This window comes from Salmo salar, chromosome ssa19 (genome assembly GCF_905237065.1).
Source record: "Salmo salar chromosome ssa19, Ssal_v3.1, whole genome shotgun sequence".
Taxonomy (NCBI): Eukaryota; Metazoa; Chordata; class Actinopteri; order Salmoniformes; family Salmonidae; genus Salmo; species Salmo salar.
This window is the reverse complement of record NC_059460.1, coordinates 57,433,643-57,449,849: the sequence shown is the minus strand read 5'-3', so window position 1 is coordinate 57,449,849 and position 16,207 is coordinate 57,433,643.

Sequence of the window (16,207 nt, the reverse complement as noted above, 5' to 3'; positions counted from 1 at the left end):
ATAATGTCCTAGGAGTGTCATCTGATGAAGATCATCAAAGGTTAGTGCTGCATTTAGCTGTGGTTTTGGTTTTTGTGACATTATATGCTAGCTTGAAAAATGGGTGTCTGATTATTTCTGGCTGGGTATTCTGCTGACATAATCTAATGTTTTGCTTTCGTTGTAAAGCCTTTTTGAAATCGGACAGTGTGGTTAGATTAACGAGAGTCTTGTCTTTAAAATGGTGTAAAATAGTCATATGTTTGAGAAATTGAAGTAATAGCATTTCTAAGGTATTTGAATATCGCGCCACGGGATTCCACTGGCTGTTGAGTAGGTGGGACGCAAGCGTCCCACCTAGCCCATAGAGGTTAAGTGGGTTTATTTTCTCTTGTGTTTGTGGGTCGTTGTTCCTTGTATAGTCTATGTACCTTGCAGGACTGTAATTTGTCATTCTTTTGTTCAGTGTCCATTTCTTTAATAAATCAAGAAGATGATTCACATCCCCGCTGCAGTTTGGTCCGATCATTACGACGCATATGACAATATCATTTAAATGTAGATGTTTTTTTGCATTGGATATATTTACCATATCATATGGAGGCATAATTGCAAGTAATTAAATCCTTCCAATATAAATTTTAAAAAACTATTTAGTTTACAAATTGAACTTTAATTAAATGAGTTGACTCTTCACATGGGGGGATTTCACTGAACAACAAAAGAAAGGGAATATTGAATGACCCCCTACGATCCATCGCATCTCCAAAAAATGTTTTCAAAATACTTCTGTAAAATGATAGTCTAGAAACTAAAGCTCTGGTTGTCTTCCTCTCAGGCTTCCATGTCTTCTCCCTGGACCTCATTAATATCCACCTCTTGAACATCAGACTCTGAGGCCTCATCTTCACTGTCACAGTCACACCCTGACCAGAGAGAGCCCTTGGTTCTCTATGGTATAGTAGGTCAGGGCGTGACTAGGGGGTGTTCTAGGTTTATTATTTCTATGTTGGTGTGCTTGGTATGGTTCCCAATTAGAGACAGCTGGTAATTGTTGCCTCTAATTGGGGATCATATTTAGGAAGCCATTTCCCCACTGTGTTTGATGGGATTTTGTTTTCAGTTAGTGCATGTAGCACCTCTGATGTCACGGTTCGTTGTTTGTTTCTTTATGTTTGGAAGTTTCGCTTGAATAAATATGTGTAACTTTAATCACGCTGCACCTTGGTCCAGTTCTTACGACGATCGAGACAGAAGATCCCACCACAACAGGACCAAGCAGCGTGCCCAGGAGGAGAGAGTATCCTGGACTTGGTAGGAGATTTTGGATGGGAATGGATCGTGGACTTGGGAGGAAATCCTGGCAGGACAGGATTGCCTTCCTTGGCGGCAGACACAAGGAGAGAAGGGAGGACAGCGACGACGCCGGGATTCGCGGCCACAAGGAAAGCCCAAAGGACAGCCCCCCCCAAAAAAATGGGGGGCACAAGGGGTGGTCGGAGGAGCCAAGGAGCGAACCAGAGCCAATCTGGGAGAAGAGGGAGAAATTGGAGGAGAGTGAACGGAGAGAGTCTGAGACTGCCAGTGAGTTTATGGAGAAATTGGAGGAGAGAGAAATGTGTTGGTGTATGATGCACGACATTCGCCCATTTGCCCTAAGGAGTTATGATTAACTTCACAGGGTGTGCTGTGTTTGCGCCTGGAGCTCTAATCTCTGTGATCTGTGGTGGCAAATCCGGATGGTGGAGTGAGTAGTCGTGCTGTACTTCGCTCCGTGGGTAATATTACATTTCATTACATTGCATTACAACGGAATGATTTGATTGGTGTAATGTTAGCTAGCTAGCTACGTAGCTGTCTTTTTATCAAGGATAAAGGTTTAGCTAAAGGTGTAGCTTTGAGAAACTAACTTTGAGAAACTAACAAGGTTAGCTAGCCAGCTGTATTCGTTCGTTCGTGTCTTTGCATCAAGGATAAAGGTGTAGCTAAAGGTGTAGCTTTGAGAAACTAACTTTGAGAAACTAACAAGGTTAGCTAGCCAGCTGTATTCGTTCGTTCGTTCGTTCGCGCCATTTTCCAAACGGCGTCAATACCACAACACCACAGCCACTGCTAGCTAGCCAACTTTACCAACTAGCAGTACTGTAGAAACTAAATACATTACAACGGAACGTTTTGATTAGTGTAATGTTAGCTAGCTAGCTACATAGTTGTCTTTGCATCAAGGATAAAGGTGTAGCTAAAGGTGTAGGTGTAGCTTTGAGAAACTAACTTTGAGAAACTAACAAGGTTAGCTAGCCAGCTGTATTCGTTCGTTCGTTCGCGCCGTTTTCCAAACGGCGTCAACACCACAACCACTGCTAGCTAGCCAACTTTACCAACTAGCAGTACTGTAGAAACTAAATACATTACTACGGAACGTTTTGATTAGTGTAATGTTAGCTAGCTACATAGCTACATAGTTGTCTCTGTATCAAAGATAAAAGGTAAAGGTTAACGCAGCCACTGCTAGCTAGCCAACTCAACCAGCTAGCAGTACTGTATCATTTTTTGTCAATAAGATTTTTGCAACGTAAGCTTAACTTTCTGAACTTTCGAGTTGTGTAGTCCACTTGTGTAGCTAGCAGGACTGACTTTGTGTTAGCTAGCCAACATTTAATTACTTCTGCGTTATGAAAGGAACTAGACATGGACACGAATGATCCATTGTTAGTTTGTTGTAACCAAGTATTGGTGCTAACCGTGTGTTATTGGATGCTAGCATGCTAGTTAGCTACAGCGTCATAGGACACGGTGCACTGAGTGGGTTTCACGGAAGAATACTGTACCAAGTTACCTAGCTGAATAAACTAAGTTTGAGCCTATTCCTGGAAACATTGAACCACTGTAGTTTACATCAATTATAATTTCTAAAGTGGAAGTTGGAAAAGTTATATTTGAGTGTTTCAGTGAATGGTTAGTGAGGGATGCCCTGCTCTCTCGCTTCCCCAGTTGTTTAGTTAATTTTCATTCCAATCTCCTTTGCATTAGCGTAGCCTCTCCTGTAGCCTGTCAACTATGTGTCTGTCTATCCCTGTTCTCTCCTCTCTGCACAGGCCACCCAAACGCTTCACACCGCATGGCCGCTGCCACTCTAACCTGGTGGTCCCAGCGCACACGACCCACGTGGAGTTCCAGGTCTCCGGCAGCCTCTGGAACTGCCGGTCTGCGGCCAATAAGGCAGAGTTCATCTCAGCCTATGCTACCCTCCAGTCCCTCGACTTCTTGGCACCGACGGAAACATGGATTACTACAGAAAACACTGCTACTCCTACTGCTCTCTCCTCGTCTGACCACGTCTTCTCGCATACCCCGAGAGCATCTGGTCAGCGGGGTGGTGGCACTGGAATCCCCACCTCTCCCAAGTGGACATTCTCTCTTTCTCCCCTGACCCATCTGTCTATCTCCTCCTTTGAATTCCATGCTGTCACAGTCACTAGCCCATTCAAGCTTAACATCCTTATCATTTATCGCCCTCCAGGTTCCCTTGGGGAGTTCATCAATGAGCTTGACGCCTTGATAAGTTCCTTTCCTGAGGATGGCTCACCCCTCACAATTCTGGGTGACTTTAACCTCCCTACGTCTACCTTTGACTCATTTCTCTCTGCCTCCTTCTTTCCACTCCTCTCCTCTTTTGACCTCACCCTCTCACTCGGTCTACTCACAAGGCAGGCAATACGCTTGACCTCATCTTTACTAGATGCTGTTCTTCTACTAATCTCACTGCAACTCCCCTCCAAGTCTCCGACCACTACCTTGTATCCTTTTCCCTCTCGCTCTCCTCCAACACTACTCACTCTGCCTCTACTCAGATGGTACTGTGCCGTCGCAACCTTCGCTCTCTCTCTCCTGCTACTCTCTCCTCTTCCACCCTATCATCTCTTCCCTCTGCTCAATCCTTCTCCAACCAATCTCCTGATTCTGCCTCCTCAACCCTCCTCTCCTCCCTTTCTGCATCCTTTGACTCTCTATGACCCCTATCCTCCCGGCCGGCTCAGTCCTCCCCTCCTGCTCCGTGGCTTGACGACTCATTGCGAGCTCACAGAATAGGGCTCCGGGCAGCCGAGCGGAAATGGAGGAAAACTAGCCTCCCTGCGGACCTGGCATCTTTTCACTCCCTCCTCTCCACATTTTCTTCCTCTGTTTCTGCTGCTAAAGCCACTTTCTATCACTCTAAATTCCAAGCATCTGCCTCTAACCCTAGGAAGCTCTTTGCCACCTTCTCCAACCTCCTGAATCCTCCTCCCCCTCGCCCCCTCCTCCCTCTCTGCGGATGACTTTGTCAACCATTTTGAAAAGAAGGTTGACGACATCCGATCCTCGTTTGTTAAGTCAAACGACACCGCTGGTACTGCTCACATTGCCCTACCCAATGCTTTGACCTCTTTCTCCCCTCTCTCTCCAGATGAAATCTTGCGACTTGTGATGGCCGGCCGCCCAACAACCTGTCCGCTTGACCCTATCCCCTCCTCTCTTCTCCAGACCATTTCCGGAGACCTTCTCCCTTACCTCACCTCGCTCATCAACTCATCCTTGACCGCTGGCTACGTTCCTTCCGTCTTCAAGAGAGCGAGAGTTGCACCCCTTCTCAAAAAACCTACACTCGATCCCTCCGATGTCAACAACTACAGACCAGTATCCCTTCTTTCTTTTCTCTCCAAAACTCTTGAGCGTGCCGTCCTTGGCCAGCTCTCTTGCTATCTCTCTCAGAATGACCTTCTTGATCCAAATCAGTCAGGTTTCAAGACTGGTCATTCAACTGAGACTGCTCTTCTCTGTGTCACGGAGGCTCTCCGCACTGCTAAAGCTAACTCTCTCTCCTCTGCTCTCATCCTTCTAGACCTATCTGCTGCCTTTGATACTGTGAACCATCAGATCCTCCTCTCCACCCTCTCCGAGTTGGGCATCTCCGGCACGGCTCACTCTTGGATTGCGTCCTACCTGACAAGTCACTCCTACCAGGTGGCGTGGCGAGAATCCGTCTCCGCACCACGTGCTCTCACCACTGGTGTCCCCCAGGGCTCAGTTCTAGGCCCTCTCCTATTCTCACTATACACCAAGTCACTTGGCTCTGTCATATCCTCACATGGTCTCTCCTATCATTGCTACGCAGACGACACACATTAATCTTCTCCTTTCCCCCTTCTAATAACCAGGTGGCAAATCACATCTCTGCATGTCTGGCAGACATATCAGTGTGGATGATGGATCACCACGTCAAGCTCAACCTCAGCAAGACGGAGCTGCTCTTCCTCCCGGGGAAGGACTGCCCGTTCCATGATCTCGCCATCACGGTTGACAACTCCATTGTGTCCTCCTCCCAGAGTGCTAAGAGCCTTGGCGTGACCCTGGACAACACCCTGTCGTTCTCCGCTAACATCAAGGCGGTGACCCGATCCTGTAGGTTCATGCTCTACAACATTCGCAGAGTACGACCCTGCCTCACACAGAAAGCGGCGCAGGTCCTAATCCAGGCACTTGTCATCTCCCGTCTGGATTACTGCAACTCGCTGTTGGCGGGGCTTCCTGCCTGTGCCATTAAACCCCTACAACTCATCCAGAACGCCGCAGCCCGTCTGGTGTTCAACCTTCCCAAGTTCTCTCATGTCACCCCGCTCCTCCGCACACTCCACTGGCTTCCAGTTGAAGCTCGCATCTGCTACAAGATGATGGTGCTTGCCTACGGAGCTGTGAGGGGAATGGCACCTCCGTAACTTCAGGCTCTGATCAGTCCCTACACCAAAAGAAGGGCACTGTGTTCATCCACCTCTGGCCTGCTCGCCTCCCTACCTCTGCGGAAGCACAGTTCCCGCTCAGCCCAGTCAAAACTGTTCGCTGCTCTGGCACCCCAATGGTGGAACAAGCTCCCTCACCACGCCAGGACAGCGGAGTCAATCACCACCTTCCGGAGACACCTGAAACCCCACCTCTTTAAGGAATACCTGGGATAGGTATCTGTTTGATGCCATCTGAGTCAGCTCTCCGTACTCGTCCTGAGGTGCATGCTAGCAGTCTGGTAAAAACTGTGCCAGCTCCACGCACCAGGTCTCCAGTATGCCTCCACAGCACTGTACGTCCTGTGCCAGCTCTCCGCACTCGCCTTGAGGAGCGTATCATTGGTCCAGTACCATGTGTGCCGGCTCTACGCACCAAGTCTCCAGTATGCCTTCACAGCCCAGTACGTCCTGTGCCAGCTCCCCGCACTCGCCGTGTGAAATGTGTCATCGTTCCGGTACAATTTGTGCCGGCTCTACGCACCAGGTCTCCAGTGCGCCTCCACAGCCCAGTACGTCCTGTGCCAGCTCCTCACACTCGCCCTGAAGACAGTCTCACCAATCCGGTACAATCTGTGCCGGTCCCACGCATCAGGCCTCCAGTGCGCCTCCCCAGTCCGGCATGTCCTGTGCCTGCTCCCCGCACTCACCCTGAAGTGCGTGTCACCAGTCCAGTGCCACCTGTACCGGCTCCACGCACTAGGCCTCCAGTGCGCATCAACAGCCCAGAGCTTCCGGCAACGGTCCCCAGTCCAGAGCTTCCAGCGACGGTCCCCAGTCCAGAGCTTCCGGCGACGGTCCCCAGTCCGGAACCTCCGGCGACGGTCCACAGTCCGGAATCTCCTACGACGGTCCATAGGCCGGAGCCCTCCTTTGCGCCGGTGCCCGATCCAGGCACGGTGTCCAGTCCAGCTCCAAGGCCGGAGCCTTCCTCTGCGCTGGTGCCCAGTCCAGGCACGGCGGCCAACCCAGCTCCATGGCCGGAGCCTTCTTCTGTGCCGATGTCCAGGCGCGGCGTCAAACCCAGCTCCATGGCCGGAGCCCTCCTTTGTGCCGGTGCCCAGTCCAGGCACAGCGTCCAACCCAGCTCCATGGCCAGAGCCCTCCTTTGCGCCGATGCCCAGTCCAGGCACGGTGTTCAGCCCGGCGCCATGGCCGGATCCGGGGTCTGGGCGGGGGCTACGACCTGCACCGGAGCCGCCACAAACACTAATCACCCCCCTACCCTCCCTAGTTGGTTTCAGGTTTTGCGGCCTGAGCCCGCACCTTTGGGTGGGTACTGTCACACCCTGACCAGAGAGAGCCCTTGGTTCTCTATGGTGTAGTAGGTCAGGGCGTGACTAGGGGGTGTTCTAGGTTTATTATTTCTATGTTGGTGTGCTTGGTATCATTCCCAATTAGAGGCAGCTGGTAATTGTTGCCTCTAATTGGGGATCATATTTAGGCAGCCATTTCCCCACTATGTTTTGTGGGATCTTGTTTTGAGTTAGTGCATGTAGCACCTCTGATGTCACGGTTCATTGTTTGTTTCTTTTTGTTTGGAAGTTTCGCTTGAATAAATATGTGAAACTTTAATCACGCTGCGCCTTGGTCCAGTTCTTACGACAATCGTGACAGTCACTTTCCAACCTTGTTGAGGATGGCTCGTTGTCAGGCTCAAAAAGCCTCAAATTTGCCCGGATGGCCACCAATTTTTCAACCCTTTTATTGGTCAGCCTGTTGCGTACTTTGGTGTGTGTGTTCCCAAACAAGGACCAGTTGCGCTCTGAGGCAGCTGATGTTGCTATGCTATAGGTTTCAGGAGTGTCAGGCTGCTTACCACTCTCTCCGAAAATACATCATCCAGGAGGATCCTCTTGATGGGGCTGTCCATATCGGCAGACTGTGATATGGTCATTTCTTGGAGAGACTCCTTCTCCTCCAGGAGACTGTCAAAGATGATGACAACACCACCCCAACCTAACATTTTCCTTGACTCTCTAGTAGGGTGTATCCATTGTCTTCAGTGCCATGATGTTCTTGAGGAGCAGATTCAATGCATGAGCAGCACAGCCAATGGGTGTGATGTGAGGGAAGGACTCCCCCACTTTAGACCAAGCAGCCTTCATGTTCGCAGCATTGTCTGTCACCAGTGCAAATACCTTCTGTGGTCCAAGGTCATTTTTGCCTGCCTTCAGCTCATCTGCAATGTAGAGTCTGGTGTGTCTGTTGTCCCTTGTGTCTGTGCTCTTGTAGAATACTGATTGAGGGGTGGAGATAATGTAGTTAATTATTCCTTGCCCACGAACACTCAACCACCCATCAGAGATGATTGCAATACAGTCTGCTTTCTCTATGATTTGCTTGACCTTCACTTGAACTCTGTTGAACTCTGCATCCAGCAAATGAGTAGATAAAGCATGTCTGGTTGGAGGAGTGTATGCTGGGCGAAGAACATTCAGAAATCTCTTCCAATACACATTGCCTGTGAGCATCAGAGGTGAACCAGTGAACACAGCTCGAGCAAGACATTAGTCAGCATTTCTCTGACTACATTCCTCCATTTAGTCAAAAAAACTTCTGATTCCTGGAGGACCATGATCTGTTGCTATCGATAAGGTGTCTGATTCATCATTTTCACCTCGAATAGAAGTAGAGGGACTTTTGTCAGAGGTTGCTTGTTGTGAGCGCTGAGGGAACTTTATGCACTTTGCCAGATGATTCTGCATCTTTGTTGCATTCTTCACATATGATTTGGCACAGTATTTGCAAATGTACACAGCTATTCCTTCTACATTAGCTGCAGGTAAATGTCTCCACACATCAGATAGTGCCTGTGGCCTTTTCCTGTAAAGATTAGGAAAAAAATGAGTAAAAATAACAAATACAATTCCATTTGTAAGACAAATGTTTTAAAATGAAAAATGTATGGAAACAGGTGAATTAACACTCCTCAGTTAGCAGGCTCAAGCAAGCTAAAACCCACATGGTAGTAAAAACGAACTAGCAGAAATGATTTAAACACACTTTGCTGTAGGCTACAATTTACTAGTTAACCAAAAATCATGTATGTCATAGGAAATATATTCACCCCACCCACCAAACTTACCAGAAAGCATGTAGTCCTTGGCTCAGACAGTGTAGTAGTGTGGGTTCAATAGCATCTCACTAGTGTGCAAGATCTTGAAAATCAGCTGTATAGAACAGTGCACTGCACATGCGCATGCAGAGGGTTGCAATTCGATTGAATTGGGGATAGTTTAACCAAAATATTCCACAAGATCTAAAATTGGCTTATGTGTATCCCACGAAAAAGGTACACTGTTATAAGCTAACTTTTTTTGATGAATTTAAGCAAATTACCAAAATTCCCGGGCTTAACTTCCCATGGAAAGTTTCCGAGAAAAATTATGGAAATTTACCGGAAAGTTTCTGACCCTTTGCAACTCTAGACATGCATGATCTGAATTAGGCCCGCAGAATTATATCTACGGAGGAACGGCTTCTATGGAGGAACTTTGAATGTCTTTTGAACTTCCAAGTTGGTTTAACCTTGGACCAGAGCAAACGTTAACTAGCTAGCTAAAAAGCTTGTGTGTGCAGTGCAGCACTATAATTAAAAACACGTTTTACTTTTTTGTAGTTAATAAATCCAACGTGAAACATGATAACTATAGTATCCTTAACAAGCATTGAAAAAGTAAATCCATTCTTCTCTAAAAAACATTTCCCTAATTTCTGAATTACGCTTGTAACATCATCAGTAGGCTATAGTTAGCTATGCTTCAGAGGAGAGTGGAAGCTAGCCTACACACGCACACCTACTGGCAAAGATTTTTTTCTGGCAGGCATACACTGGAAAAAGTTTGAGTGACCGATTGAGGACTTTGCATAAGTGCTTTGTTGCAATTTTTGTGTGTCTGGAAAAAAATAACCGGAACATAAAGGAACGTTATTAACCGGTTCAAATGGTTTTAAAATAAAGTTTTTTGTTCTCGAACAGTATAGATCATATTCGTTTTTGATTTCGGTTCTGTTCATCAAATCATTTCGTTCTCATCCGGTTTTCGGTTCTGTTCCCCTTGGACATATACTATCTCCCTTCTCCTCGTACAGTCTGTCTTGCTGTCACTCTAAATGCGTATGTAAAGATTTATCGAAGACTCCCATCAATCAATAAAGCCTATAGGGAACATCGCCCATGCCTCTATCTGCATTGTTGCCACATGAGACAAATGAGCCAATTTCCTCCAAGAGAATCTAGCTGCACATCTGAGTGCCCTTTACACTTGTGGGAACTGGCCTATATGGATAGGGCTAAATTTAAATGTTTGTTACAGAAGAAATATGAAAAGCACAAGCATGGTAGCAATTGAAATGAAACAGTTTGGAGATTATAGGACAATTATTAGACCAAAGTTGAGGACACAACAGTTCACCCGACACAAGACTGAATCCAAACATTATACTGTTGATTATTACCCTGGATACATTCAGTAACATGATAATAATATTCCTGGAAAATGTGGGGTAGGTGCAACAGAAGACACAAAAACAACAAGGGATTGGTCTCCAAGTGACCACACACCTATCCAAAGTGTGCACAGTTCCTAAGCAGTGGCGATTTAGCATGTCAATCTTAGCAGGGAAAACTCAACAACAACAAATTTGATGCATGCCAGCAAAGCCACTTCACAACACTAAACAATAAATTAATTACATTAATTGCACTATAATGGTGACAAACGGTGCCCACAAACTGTAAGGGCCTACATAAAGCTGTCCCAACAGCAGTCCCAACATCTTACCACTGATACACCTGGCTATCATCAGAGCCTTGCGTGGCAGCGAAACAGTTTATTCAGCCTCATTTACTGCCTTTTAGAAAAACATAGCTGATATGGCTGACTTGCTTAAACAAATGTGGTTTCTACTTACAATTGAGATGTACAAACTATAGCATAAGGGGACGACGAGCGGATAAGGGGCAATCCGTAATTTCGATTAAGACATTAATGAGTGAGCTAGGACGGCCGTAGTCAATATAACTATTTGTTCAGAGCTTTTGAAATGTACAGCGACAGAATTCAGAATATGGGCCGTTCTTACAGTATTCTCCCTGTACACCAAGTCAGAAAAGTAGGATAAATAAAGGGGGCATATAAGCAGACAATGAAAGCTCTTACAATATTCAATGATGACATTTCTCGAAAACAGGCTATAGGCTACAAGTGCACCACCAAGTCAGAACAGTAGGCTAAGTTATGAGGGTGAAAGGAACCTAACTATCAGGGTGAGGCACATGGGCTACTAACAGCTTACTAGACAACATACACTTAGTATTACTTTCTTAGCTACAGTATACACATCTCCCTGGCATATTTCATCATTTATGCAGCAGTGTACAATACATTTTTGGGCTCAATTTGTTGTGCTGTGTTATAGCCGCTACATTCACTTGAACAGGAAGGTGGCACGGCGGTCCTTCATGGGCAAATTTTGTCATCACACTTTGTCATCAAAGTCTGGCATTCTCTGGATTTATGGTGCTTTCAAGACAACTGGGAACTCTGAAAAAAACCAAGGTCAAATCATGACGTCAGTGATCTTCAGGTTGGAGCTCTAGAAAGCGACCCGAGTTCCTGACAAATCTGAGTTGGATGACCGTTCTAAACCGTATTTTCCCAGTCAAGGCATGTTTCCTGAGTTCCCACTTGTCTTGAATTCACTGAAGTCTGAGATTTCCCAGTTCCGAGTTTCCAGTTGTTTTGAGTGTGGCATTAGTCGTGCTGGATTGACAGCATGGCCATTGTTGAATGTTTATCCTTTTAAGCTTGGAAAAGAGACCCTTAATCCTAGACATGGACCACACACCCACTCCAATAAATAGCAGGCTAGTGATTGCTTTGCAATGTTTGCAGTTGGCCACTGATTCCTTTAAAACTACTCACTGTTGAATTTGCGATTTTCAACTTGTGTAATGTTTATGTCCAATGGCCGATGAGCACCAATACGTTTTATTTATAATTTCTCTTCATATGACAAGGATTGAAAAGGATTTGCCAAAAGATTGTCGACTTGATTCATGATGATGACTGCTAGCTTGCTAGCTAAGATTTTTAAAGTATAATGTTAACATAATCAGTCTAATCAAAGCTACGGTAGCTATAACGTGATTTGACGTAATTTTATCTGTGACCAATGACATTGAGCATTCTTGGATGAGGACTTCTAATGTAACTCTATGGCAGCACCCAAGGAGCATACATTTGAGCTCTACCCAAGTGTTTTTTGTTGTTGTTGAGATTCTTCAAAGTAGCCACTCTTTACCTTGATGACAGCTTTGCACACTCTTGGCATGCTCTCAACCAGCTTCATGAGGTAGTCACCTAGAATGCATTTCAGTTAACAGGTGTGCCTTGTTAAAAGTTAATGCGTTTGAGCCAATCAGTTGTGTTGTGACAAGGTAGGGGTGGTATATAGAAGATAGCCCTATTTGGTAAAAGACCAAGTCCATATTATGACAAGAACAGCTCAAATAAGCCATCATCACAGTCCATCATTACTTTAAGACTTGAAGGCCAGTCAAATTTAAAGATCTTTGAAAGTTTCTTCAAGTGCAGTCGCAAAAACCTTCAAGCACTATGAAGAAACTGGCTCTTATGAGGACCGCCACAGGAAAGGAAGACCCAGAGTTACCTCTGCTGCAGAGGATAAGTTCATTAGAGTTACCAGCCTTAGAAATTGCAGTCCAAATAAATGCTTCACAGAGTTCAAGTAACAGACATCTCAACATCAACTGTTCAGAGGAGACTGTGTGAATCAGGCCTTCATGGTCAAATTGTTGCAAAAAAACACTACTAAAGGGCACCAATAAGGAGAAGAGACTTGATTGGGCCAAGAATCACGAGCAATGGACATTAGACCGGTGGAAATCTGTCCTTTGGTCTGATCAGTCCAAATTAGAGATTTTTGGTTCCAACCGCTGTGTCTTTGTGAGACGCTGAGTAGGTGAACGGATTGTCTCTGCATGTGTGGTTCCCACCATGAAGCATGGAGGAGGTGTGGTGGTGCTTTGCTGGTGACACGGTCTGTGATTTATTTAGAATTCAATGCCCACTTAACTGGCATGGCTGCCACAGCATTCTGCAGTGATACACCATCCCATCTGGTTTGCGCTTAGTGGGACTATCGTTTGTTTTTCAACAGGACAATGACCCAACACACCTCCAGGCTGTGTAAGGGCTATTTGATCAAGAAGGAGAGTGATGGAGTGCTGCATCAGATGACCTGGCCTCCACAATCACCCGACCTCAACCCAATTGAGATGGTTTGGGATGTGTTGGACCGCAGAGTGAAGGAAAAGCAGCCAACAAGTGCACAGCATATGTGGGAACTCTTTCAAGACTGTTGGAAAAGCATTCCAGGTGAAGCTGGTTGAGAGACTGCCAAGAGCGTGCAAAGCTGTCATCCAGGCAAAGGGTGGCTACTTTGAAGAATCTCAAATATAAAATATATTTTGATTTGTTTAATACTTTTTTGGTTACTACATGATTCAATTTTTTTTTAAATAGAAAAACCCTTGAATGAGTAGGTGTGTCCAAACTTTTGACTGGTACTCTGTGTACTGTATATATATATATATATATATATACATACATACATACATACATACATACATACATACATACATACATACATACATACATACATACATACATACATACATATGTGTGTGTGTATATATATATATATATATACATACATATGTGTGTATATGTGTGTGTGTATATATATATATATATACATACATATGTGTGTATATATATATGTATATATATATACATGTGTGTGTATATATACATATGTGTGTGTGTGTGTGTATATATATATATATATATATATATATACATACATGTGTATATATATATATATATATATATATATATATATATATATACATACATGTGTGTGTATATATATATATATATATATATATATATACATACATGTGTGTGTGTGTGCCCCACCTGTCCTGAACGACGTGTCGCCACTGTTCTTAAATCATTTCAATGCACTTTTATGACCCAAAGAAAAGTCTTCAAAAAAATGTATCAGGTGATTTTTTTTAGCTCTCCTAGATGTGCAGTTCAGGAACTAGAGCAAGCACACTTGTAGTTTTGTTTTTATTTGGAACACAACCCTGCATACCCGCAAACATCACACAATTACTGTTGTTTACGCAATCAAAAAACGGCCCATTATAAATTGCAATCTGGTTCAGGTGGGCATCATTGGAACGTTTGTTCTGTTGCCAACATGACTAATGATTGCATTCAGGTGCGTGTTCCGTTGCGAATTTTATTCGCAATAGACACACATTTTGTTCATAACAACCCAGGGTATGACGCCATTTCATCTTGTAACTGTACATCAAACATATAGATCATAAACGTTTACACTGTATACAGTATGACATGAGTTTTATGATTTGGAAATGTAATTTGGTGTTTGGCTTGCTTGTATGACATCAACGCGGTATTTATTATAATCCTCATCCGGGATACCGTACACACTACCCTCTGTCCCGAGCAGTTGCCATACCATACAGTGATGCAAGCAGTCAGGATTCTCTTGATGATGCAGCTGTAGAACCTTTTGAGGATCTGAGAACCCATGCCAAATCTTTTCAGTCTCCTGATGGGGAATATGCATTGACATGCCTTCATCACGACTCTTTTAGTGTGTTTGGAAGCACAATTGGTTATGGGATTGTAAAACGGCAGCCATCTCCTTTGGCTCCGTTCTCTCACATTTATAGCATGTTACTTATCAGTGCCGAAATCTGCAATTTTCAACCCATATACGGGTACGAGTGTAAAGGGCTACCGAGCTTCTATGATTTGTGGCGTACAGCAGGTCAGCCACCAGGGGGAGACTCATCGAGGCCTGGTGGCAGACAGAGTCTACATCACGAGGCGATGGCTCCCTCTGCTGGATGTGCCAGGTCTCAATGGGCTCTCCGGCCAGGACTAATTGGGGCTGATTGTGGTTGGTGGGTAATCAAGGGCTGATTGCTCACCAGCTGTACGAGTCCCATAAAGCTGCCAGAAGGGCAGCACACACGGAGAGGGACTGGGGGAAGAAAGGTGACTTCTGTATAGTTGGAGATGGTGCCCGAGCTACAAAGAGAGAGTTCAGTTTTTGTGCCCGACAGGATACAGCAAGACCTGGAGCCCAGAAGACGGTATCCCGGAGAGGGTCTCATGGGGGATATTAGGACCTGAACAACGAACAGGCGGCTAACTACGACGGACTCAAACGGGAGATACTCAGCCGCTACGGGTACAGCCTGGCCCATCGAGCTCAACTGTTCCACAACTGGAGGTTCGTACCCAACGCATCCCCCCCGAGCCCAGATGAGTGACCTACTGCGCGTCACCAGGGCATGCCTCCTAACCGACGTATCCACCCTCTCCATCCTTGACAAAGTGGTCCTGGATCGCTTCTTACGGGCGCTACCCCACAACATGAAGAGGGTAGCGAGTCTATGTGTGCCCCAGACCTTGGAGGGCCTCCTGGAAGCAGTGGAGACGCATCAAAACACTCAGGCCCTGCTGAGTGGGAGCCGGGCCAAGTCGGCAACCCGTTCGAGGGGAGGGAAGGACAGCCCCACCGCTGTGTACTCTGAACCGACAGTCAGCAGGGCCAAAGGACCGCAAACTCGTGGAGAAACGGCTGGGGTAGGGCCGACCCGCCACCAATTACCCCAGGTAGATGGAGACCAAAGGAGGTGTTTTGAGTGTGGCGCCCGGGGGCACATTGCCTGGAATTGCCCGGCTCGAGAGGAGTTGATGCCATCAGCAAGCCCCGGAGGCGAGGTGGGTCACACCGTGAACTATGTCACCTCCTATTGGGTGCACCACGAATCAACTGCACCCATGGTCCCGGTGAAGGTTGACGGACACAACACGGAAGCTCTATTAGACTCCGGAAGTATGGTACGCTCGTAACCACGAGCCTGCTGAACCAGGAGACCGAACGTGGTAGGGACATCTCCATTTCCTGTGTTCACGGTGACACAAAGCGGTATCCAACCGTATGGACCAACATCGTGACGTCACAAGGGAGCTGCCAGATGATGGTGGGTGCAGTACCAGAATTGCCGGTACCTCTCCTAGTGGGATGGGATTGTCCGCTGTTCGCGGCCCTATGGGGCATGAGCTGAAGAAAAAGATACGAGCCGGCCGAAGAAGTGAGCGGGGACGACCAATCGCCTGTGCGGCCCGGAAGCAACCGATTGACCAATTTGTATATACGTGTCCGGAGTCGGAGGGGGCGCCGGAACCTGACCCCCCCTCCCAGGGAATCACTGGAGGAGGAGCCCAGCCTCCCCCTCCTCGATTTCGAGGGGCCAGTCGAGACACCCGCTGGGG